Source organism: Myotis nattereri, assembly GCF_964212035.1.
Source record: "Myotis nattereri genome assembly, chromosome: 3".
Lineage (NCBI taxonomy): Eukaryota > Metazoa > Chordata > Mammalia > Chiroptera > Vespertilionidae > Myotis > Myotis nattereri.
Genome location: NC_138077.1, coordinates 74,783,230 through 74,792,602, shown reverse-complemented (window position 1 = coordinate 74,792,602; position 9,373 = coordinate 74,783,230). Strand labels below are relative to the sequence as shown.

At 39.4% G+C, this 9,373-nt stretch overlaps 1 pseudogene across 1 annotated transcript; it reads right to left on the bottom strand.

The window, feature by feature from the left end:
- Nucleotides 1-2,201: 2,201 nt before the first annotated feature.
- Nucleotides 2,202-4,331, bottom strand: LOC308515388 (ruvB-like 1; annotated as a pseudogene). The gene is made up of 2 exons: nt 3,320-4,331; nt 2,202-2,648 (listed from the first exon to the last, which is right to left on the bottom strand). The product of its transcript is annotated as a ruvB-like 1 (transcript).
- Nucleotides 4,332-9,373: the final 5,042 nt, after the last annotated feature.

Genomic DNA, 9,373 nt, shown 5'->3' with positions numbered 1-9,373 from the left:
TGTTATCAACTATAGTCATTCAATTCTATGTTAGATTCTTAGGCCTTACTCATCATATAACCGGAAGTGTATACCTTCTTACCAAACTCTCCCTATTTCCCCCACCAATCAGCGCCTGGCAACCACTACTCTCCTCTGTTTCTATGAGTTCAACTTTTTTCTTCTTTTTTTTAGATTCCACATATAAGTAATACTATGCAGTATTTTTCTTTCTCTGACATATTTCACTTAGCATAATGCTCTCCAGTTTTATCTATGCTGTTGCAAATGAAAGAATTTCCTTCATTTTTAAAGTTGAATTATATACATACTACAGGCCTGTGCATGAAAATTCATGCACTGGAGGAGGATCCCTCAGCCTGGCCTGCTCCCTCTCAGGATCCGGAAACCCTCAGGGGCGGGCGGCAACCCGGAGATCAGGGGAAGGCGATGCCCCCAACACACCTCTGCTGCTGCCACTGCCAGCAGCACAAGCCTTGGCCAGCCCTGGTTACCAGAGCCTCAGGCAGCCCTGGGTGGCTGGGCAGCCAAATCTGAAGCTTGCCTGCACCTTGGGAATCAGCTGGGCAGCTGCCATCTGAGGCTTGCCTGCGTCGCGTCTTTGGCCAGCCCTGGGCAGCTGGGCAGCCACCATCCAAGGTTTGCCTGCACCTCGGGCCTGCCCAGCGTGGCTTGGGGGCTGAGGGGACTGGGGGACTCCAGAGGCAGGCGCGCAGAGTGGCCGGGTGCCTGCCGCTCCAGTGGGGCTGAGGGGACTGGGCGCCACCATCTTTGAGGGCATGGCAGTCAATTAGCATATTTCCTCCTTCTTATTGGCTGTGGGCGCTGCCATCTTTGCAATGACGTGAGGGTCAATTAGCATATTCCCTGTTTATTAGATAGGATTAGGGGTCTCCAAGTTTGCAAATGTGGTATATACATATACCACATTTGCTTCATCTATTTATCTGTCAGTTCACACTTAAATTTGTTTTCATATTTTGGCTATTGTGAATAATATTACTCTGAGCATGGGAACACATATATCTCTTTAAGGTAATGATTAGTTTCCTTTGGATACATACCAAGAAGTAGAACTGCTGGATTATATGGAAGTTCTATTTTAAAGTTTTTAAGACCCCCGATACTTGTTCCACAGTGGCTGCACCAATTTATAATCCCATCAATGGTGTGCAAGAGTTTTGTTTCCTTTTCTCCACATCCTCACCAACATTTGTTATCTCTTATAATTCTTTGTCATGCCTATCCTAACTAGTGTGAGGTGATATCTCATTGTGGGTTTTTCTAAATAAAACAATATTTTTCAATTACAGTTTACATTCAATATTACTTTGTATTAGCTTTAGGTGTGAAACATAGTGGCCAATCACATACTTTATATAATATTCTCCCTGATATTTTTAGTATCTATCTGGTACCATACATAGTTATTATAATATTATTGACTATACTTGCTATGCTGTACTTTACATCTCCATGACTATTGTGTAACTATCAATCTGTCCTTCTTTTTTGTTTTTTTTAATGCAGCATCAGTTTATTACTAGTACATTTTAATCCTTTTAAAAAACAACCACTGAGGTACATTCGACAGAACACTACCTGATCAGCATTATGAAGATCATTGTAAATAAGGAAAGGGTGAGGAACTGTAATAGCCACAAGGAGTCTAAAGGGAAATGACAACTAAATGAAATGTTGGATTTTGATGGGATCCTGGGACAGAAAAGGGAGAGAAAATGTGAATAAAGTATAATAATGCATCAGTATTGGCTCATTAACTGTGACAAATGTATCAAATACTACTACTATAAGATGTTAACAGTAGGGAAGCTGGGTGTGAAGTATGTGGGAACAACCTGTACTTCACAACAATGCTGTACATCTAAAACTGTTCTAAAATACCAAGTTTTTTTTTTGTTGTTTTGTTTTGTTTTTTTTTTGTTTTTTTTAATTAAAAGAAGAGAAAGAGATGTCATCAAAATATCCTATGAGGATTTATTATAAAACATGCCAGGTGAAGCAGGGTTCCTTCAAAGCAACCATGGGAGAAATTATGATAACTTAAAAAGAAAACAGTACACTGAACCTGCCATTAACCACGCCTGATGGGGAACAGATCCGAAGGCCAGGCGTGAGCCTTGTATCTGCAGGCTGTACCCAGGCCCAGGCATGCTGGGAGTGTCTCTTTGCAGAAAGATTCATTTCATGTACTTATTTTGCTGGTCAGCCAGGATTTTGGCCGATGACGTGGCATCATAGAAGAGCTCGCTGATCTCCTCAAGATGCTCGTTCTCAATGCTGTCCTTCCTGTTGATCTTAGCAAGCAAGTTGGCCGGGGTCAGCAGTTGCACCAAGTACCTCAAAGTGGTCTTGGTGCCGATCTCCCCCAGGTGATTCAGTGCCTCCTCACTTATGTTGATTCCCTCTATCTGAGCACGGATTTTAAAGAATTGTATCATTTCCTGCAGAGTGTACAGCATGATTCACATGACCATCATTCCGTCCAGAAGGTTGAGGAGGATGCCATGAAGAAAGGTGATACCCTCAGTACCCCTGATGACACAGTTGCCTCGGTTAGATGCAAAGATGACGATGCGGGGGGGGCGGCGGAGGCGACGCGCAGGGGAAGATGGAAGACTACCAGACTGCGGAAGAGACCACTTTTGTTGTTGACGAAGTGAGCAACATTGTGAAAGAGGCTATAGAAAGAGCCATGGGCGGCAACACCTATCAGCACAGCAAAGTCAATCAGTGGACCACAAATGTCGTAGAACAAACTTTAAGCCAACTCACCAAGCTGGGAAAACCATTCAAATACATTGTGACCTGTATAATTATGCAAAAGAACGGAGCAGGACTACACACGGCGAGTTCTTGCTTCTGGGACAGCTCTACTGACGGGAGCTGCACCGTGCGATGGGAGAATAAGACCATGTACTGCATCGTCAGCGCCTGTCCATCTGACTGACCACATCATCCCCCCAGGCTCTTTCTCCTCTGTCTCAACATTTCTCTCCGATCTTCTAACCACCAGCCATGAATTCAGTGAACAGCTTTCCCGCTCTTTGTTTTCTGTGGCACTCTCAACATGCAGAGAAAAACCCAAATGACCGCACTGTCCTGTGATTAGCACACCCCCAATCACGGATCGTTGTTGGGCAGTCGGAACCTGGACTGCCACGTGTCCGCACTCTGAATATCTCTGTTCAAAGGTGCTAAACACTCAACCTGCTAGTGTGAACCTTTCTCTACTCTCTGAAATCATTCAAACACACTAATTTTTCCATACTTTGTACTTTTGTTAGAATAAATTATTCCAATTTAAAAAAAAAAAAAAGATGACGATGCGGGCGATAGAAGACTCCAGGGCCTGGTGCAGGTAGGTGAAGCACTCACTGTCCAGCATGTGGACCTCATCAACAAAGAGCACACCTGGGACCAGCTCAGCAATGCCCTGATCAATGTACTTGTTCACCGCCTTGTTAATCTCCCCTCGAAGTTTGTCTGTGATTTCTGTCCTCTTTGGCTTCATTAACTGGCCCATCATAGACAGGATGTCTTGTCCCCCTGGGGCCTGGCGCTGGCCACATCCAAGTCATGCAAGGTCACATCCTGGATGATTTCTTTCTTCTTGGGCACAACCCCACCAACCCCCTTTGACAAGGGGACGTACTCTTCAGCTTCAAGGTCGAATTCTGTGGCATAGGTATCACATCTGCCCTGCCTCTTCACAGTTCTACTGTTGGCTTCAAAGTAAATCACTTCTCCAGCCTCCACTTACTCTTTCTGCAAATTTTCAAAAATGCTGGGGTCCAGTTTCAATTGTTTGGTTCTTTTGGCTGTTTTGAGTCCTATGATTACATGACTAATGGTTTTACCATACACTCCCATGGGGTTTCTGTCTCATACGGAGCTAGTTCTGCGACTCCACCTTCATAAACCTCCTTGGTTTCCTTTATCCGCAGCCCAATGGCCCTGCGGAAGCTCTCCATCATCACTTCTGTCTTCTTGATCTCTGTAGAGTAAACTTCACTCCCACCATGGGGCAGAAAGGCACCTTACGTCCCAGCTCCTGAGCAATAGCGAGAGCTAGAGCTGTCTTGCCCAGTTCCAGGAGGTCCTGCCAACAAGACAGCTCTTCCAGCCATTTTCTTGCCTTTGGCTAATTCTCCTGTCACACCACATGCCTCTCGCACATTCTCCTGGCCCAGGAGCCCTGAGGCTTCCTGCTTGGCCAAGCCACTGTCGTCCAGCCCCAGCCCCTTCATGTGACTGTGGGAGGCGAGGTGCTGCATCTTTGTGGTGCTCTTTACTTCCCCAATCTTCATCTTGTGCAGGTCAGGAGCCAAGATGAGCATGGAAAACCAGGAGCGGGTAACCCACACCCGGAACCCCAGTTACCATCCCAATCTGTACTTCTTAATCCCTTCATCTTTTTCACCCAGTACCCTAACCCTCTCCCCTCTGGCAACCATTAGTCTGTTGTCTGTATCAATGAGTATGGTGAGTCTATTTCTGTTTTGTTTGTTTATATTGCTCCTTAGATTCCATATATAAGTGAAATCATATGGTATTTGTCTTTCTCTGACTGAGCTGCAAATGGGAAGATTTCATTCATTTTTGTGTGTGTGAACAAGTAATATTCCATTGTATATATGCACCATAGTTGGTTTTTTTTTTTAATCTACTCATCTATTGATGGGCATTGGGTCACTTCCACAGCTAGACTATTGTAAATACTGATGCAATAAACATGGGGGTGGTGCATATAGTTTTCAAAATAGTGTTCTAGACTTCTGATATATTCGTGGAAGTGGAATTGTTGGGTTGTAAAGCAGTCCCATTTTTAATTTTTTTAAACACCTCCGTATTGTTTTCCACCAGTCTGCATTCCCACCAATAGTGTACGAGGGTTCCTTTTTTCCACATCCTCGTCAACACTTGTTTGGTGATTTATTGGTGATAGCCATTCTGACAAGTATGAGATGATATTGCTTTGTGGTTTTGATTGCATTTCCCTGATGACTAGTGATGCTGAGTACCTTCGCAGGTACCTACTATTCATTTGTATGTCTTCTTCGGAAAGTGTCTATTTAAGTCCTTGCCATTTTTTAATTGGGTCATTTGTTTATTTGCTTATTGAGTTGTATGAGTTTCTTGTGTATTTTAGTTATGAATCCCTTATTGAATGTGTGACTTGCAAATATTTCCTCCCATTCCATAGGTTGCCTTTTCATTTTGTTGATGGTTTCTTTTGTTGTCTACAAACCTTTTAGTTTGATTTAGTCCCACTTGTTTGTTTGTTTGTTTTTTACCTTTGTTTTTGTTGTCAAATCCAAAAACTCACTTCCAAGACCAGTATCAAGAAGCTTATCTCTTATTTTTTTTTCTAGATGTTTTATAATTTCAGGCCTACACTCAAGTCTTTAATTCATTTTGAATTGGTTTTTATGTTTGATTAAGATAAAATCTGTAATTTGAATTTAAGAGATTAAACAACTAGATTCTAAATTTAATAAATTAATGTTAATTAATGACATGAGTAATGATATTCCTCCTTGCAGATAAAGCCATTTTTAGACCTGTAAAAGTTCACACTAAAAGAAGGCTTTATAATTCTGCTTCAGAATTACTATTTCACCAAAAATAATTAAAACATTTGACAATATAAAAAATATATGAAATAATCATGTTTAAACATTGAAAAAGAAGCACCACTGGGCTAAATCCCTGAGACATGGGAAACCAGTGAACTATGTTCTACAATACCCCAGCTTTTTGCATGTAGGCAGTTTCCAGGTAAATGTTTGGTGGTCTGTCTCACTAAATTTGGAAACAGAAATTAGAGCTTGTGAAGATCAAATCATTTAGAATTTGTGGCGCAGAATACAGGGGAGGAATGAACTGCACTTAGAAAGAACACTGAAAGATTTAAAAAGAATAACTTGAGGCATTGGTTGAATATTATATGTGCATATATTAAAGGAAACTCCCATAATCTAAGAAAAGAACCACTGGCAGGCTGATCACTAGTCAAAGCTAATACAAGCTGGAAGTAGTTAGTGTTCTTATTGATCATAGTAGAAAGGACTTATCGTATAAAAAAATAAAATAAAACACTGGGTAGACATGTCACAACTTAACAACTGGGGTTGAACTAGTCCCAGAGGGAAAGTCTATGTTGGACCTGTTCAAACAAGGCTTAACATAGGCTTGAATGGATCAAGCTCTCACAAGTTACATATCTATGTACCAATACAAAATCCAACACTCTTTAAAATAATTCAACAAAATTCAGAAACAAACAACATAAAATTAATAATGATCAAGCATCTAATAAAGCCTCATCAGGCATGTAAAGAAGCAAAAATATATCAGCCAGGCCAGGGGAAAATTCAAGCAAATAGAAACAGACCTCAAAATAGCAGAGATGGTGAAGCTTATAGATTTGGGCATTAAAACAGCTCTTACAAATATTGTAAACATGATCTAGAATGTAAATGAAAATATAAACCTACAAAGAAAAACTGAAGATGTTTTCCCTGGAAGAACAGAAAATCCGAACAGTGGTGAAGGTCAGGGGTGGGGACCAGGGACAGGCTAACAGGGATTAATGAGGTAAAAAAGGGGACATATGTAATACTTTCAACAATAAAGATTTAAAATAAAAAGAGAATCCAATTGAAACTTTAGAGATGAAAACTGTAATAAATATGCAGTATGGGATTAAAACAGATTAAACACTGAAAAAGAAGAGGGAACTGAAAGATAAAGTAATAGAACCCATTCAAATGGAGCACAAAGAGAAATAAGACTGAAAAGCAAATATAACTATGAAAAATATCAAATGGCCTACACATGTAATTGAAGTCTCTGAAGGCGCAGGGGTGGACAAAATTATATTTAAAGAAATAATGCCTAAATTATTTGAAGATTGATGAAAATCAGTAACTATACAGATCCAAAAAGTATAACAAGCCCTAAGGTAAAATATGAATAATAATAAATAAATTAAACAAACAAAACCAGATCAATATTTGTCCAAAAAATGGTTAAACACCAAAAATAAAAAGAAAATCTTAAAAACAAAGTGCAGAAAAAAGACATTGTATATGGAAGACAAAAATAAGAATCACAAAAGCAACCTTATTTTCAGAGACAGGGCAAACTAGAAGACAATCAACAACATCTATCAAATACTGAAAGTAAAGAAATATCAATCTATAATTCTATTTCTAGCAAAATATCATACAGACATGAATACAGCATGAAGATTTCTTTTCTCCTCTGAAGAAGTGCAGATATTAAAAAATAATAATAATAAAGAAAATTTAAAGGGAGTTTTTTGAGCAGAAGGAAAATGATGCCAGTGAGAAATTTGGACCTCCACAAAGAAACAAATAGTGTTGGGGATGAAAAAAAAAATGTGAGTAAGTATAAAATAACTTTTCCTCATTTTAATCTATTTAAAGAATAACAAACATTTTAAATGAAAATACTCTATTAAGGGATTTAACTATATGGCAACAATGGCACAAATGATGGGAATGAGAAATTATAGTATTTTTAGGTCATGTCACATATGTAGCAGTATAGTATTATTTAAAGGTATGCAATGGTAAGTTAAAGGTGTATGTTTTAAATTCTCGATAAATCATCCAAAACATTAATAAAACAAAGAAGTATAGTTAAGAAGGCAATAGTGGACATAAGCAAAATCATAATTACAATCCAATTAATCCAAAAGAAGTAGAAAACATTGAAAAAGTAATATAGAATAAATAGAACGAATATAAAAAATACCAAGATAGCTATAATTAGAAATATCATATTGAATAAAAAAGCAAAGAAAACTATATTTACAGAAACCCACTTTTGGCTCAGTTGTTCTGGCCCCAATCTTATTATGTATAAAAATACTTAGAATATTGATTAATAGGTTCTATGGCTCAATTTCTTCTCAAGAGATATTTTATGGAATAGCTTTTGGGGTCCATCGTGTTCAAACTTTGTTGTCAATAATTTGTTTGAAGACATAAAAAATAAAAAAAGTGTGTCACATCATGCCAAGCTGAGTAGCTAATGCCACATAGTCATGTATGATAGAGTCAAGATTAAAAATAACACTGGGCACCAACCAAACTGAAATATTATAAGAATAAAGAATGAAATTCTGAAATAGGTGCAGGGCAGGTGAAAACTGGCTTATCAGTAGAATATCATTAAAGAACTTGAGATGTGCCTTAAAAATTAACATTTGCCATGAATGTATAATCATGCCCAGAGTCAATTCCTGGAACAGGAAAGAATGGTAGTAGGAAATGGTGACATCTTAATATCTGTATTTTAGTTAATAGTGTCACACCAATATTAATTGCTTAATTTTGAATAATGCACTGTGACTATACAAAATGTAAAATCTTAGAAAAAGTGTGTTGTAGGGTACAAAAGAACTTCCTGTACTATAAAGGAATGGGAAAAAGTTGGTTTACAGTTGTTCATATGGAAATAGAGTAATTAACTCTGTTTCTTGTATTCACAACTTATGCCCAGTCCTGTATTTACTACCATGCTATAACTCCAAAACTATTTAAAAATAAGAAGCTAAAAAAGGTAAAATGTATCAATAAAGCAGAGTGACCTGTAAAACATCACAAGAGTTATTTCACAATTCAGACGTAAATTCTCCTTGGTAAAGGAGCAAGTAAGTTGAGGAATTGGTGAAGTTAATGGAGTACTTGGTATGCAGCAGGGTTTTACGTGGATTATTGCATTCTATTTTCACAATAACCATTATAGTTAACATATTATCCTCATGATTTTATAGATGAAATTAAGTTAATTTCTCAGAGCAGTAAGTTGCAAATCTGGGATATAAAACACAGTTTATCTATACTAATAAGAGGGTAATATGCCAATTAGATCGGACGTCCTTCCTGATCAAGCCTGGGCAGAAGAAAAGCCAGCCCAGGTCTTGGTGCCTGTGGGTGGCCTGAGGGAACTAGCCTGGGTCTCGGGTGCCTGCAGGTGGCTGGAGGGATGCCCGCCCAGATCCCAGGTGCCTGTGGGCAACCCAAGGGAAGCCAGCCCAGGTTCCAGGTGCCTGCAGGTGACTGGAGAAGGGAAGCAGCCTGGGTCCTGGGTGCCTGCTGGCAGCCAGCGGAGGGAAGCCTGGGTCCCAGGTGCCGGAAGGAAGCCAGTGCCAGCAGCTGGTAGAAGAAAGGCCTACTCTTGCACGAATTTTTGTGCATCATGCCTCTAGTCTATATATATATAAAAGCCTAATCAGACATTATGACAAGTCAACCGAACCACCAGTTAACCAGTTGCTGTGACATGCACTGACCACCAGGGGACAGACCCTCAATGC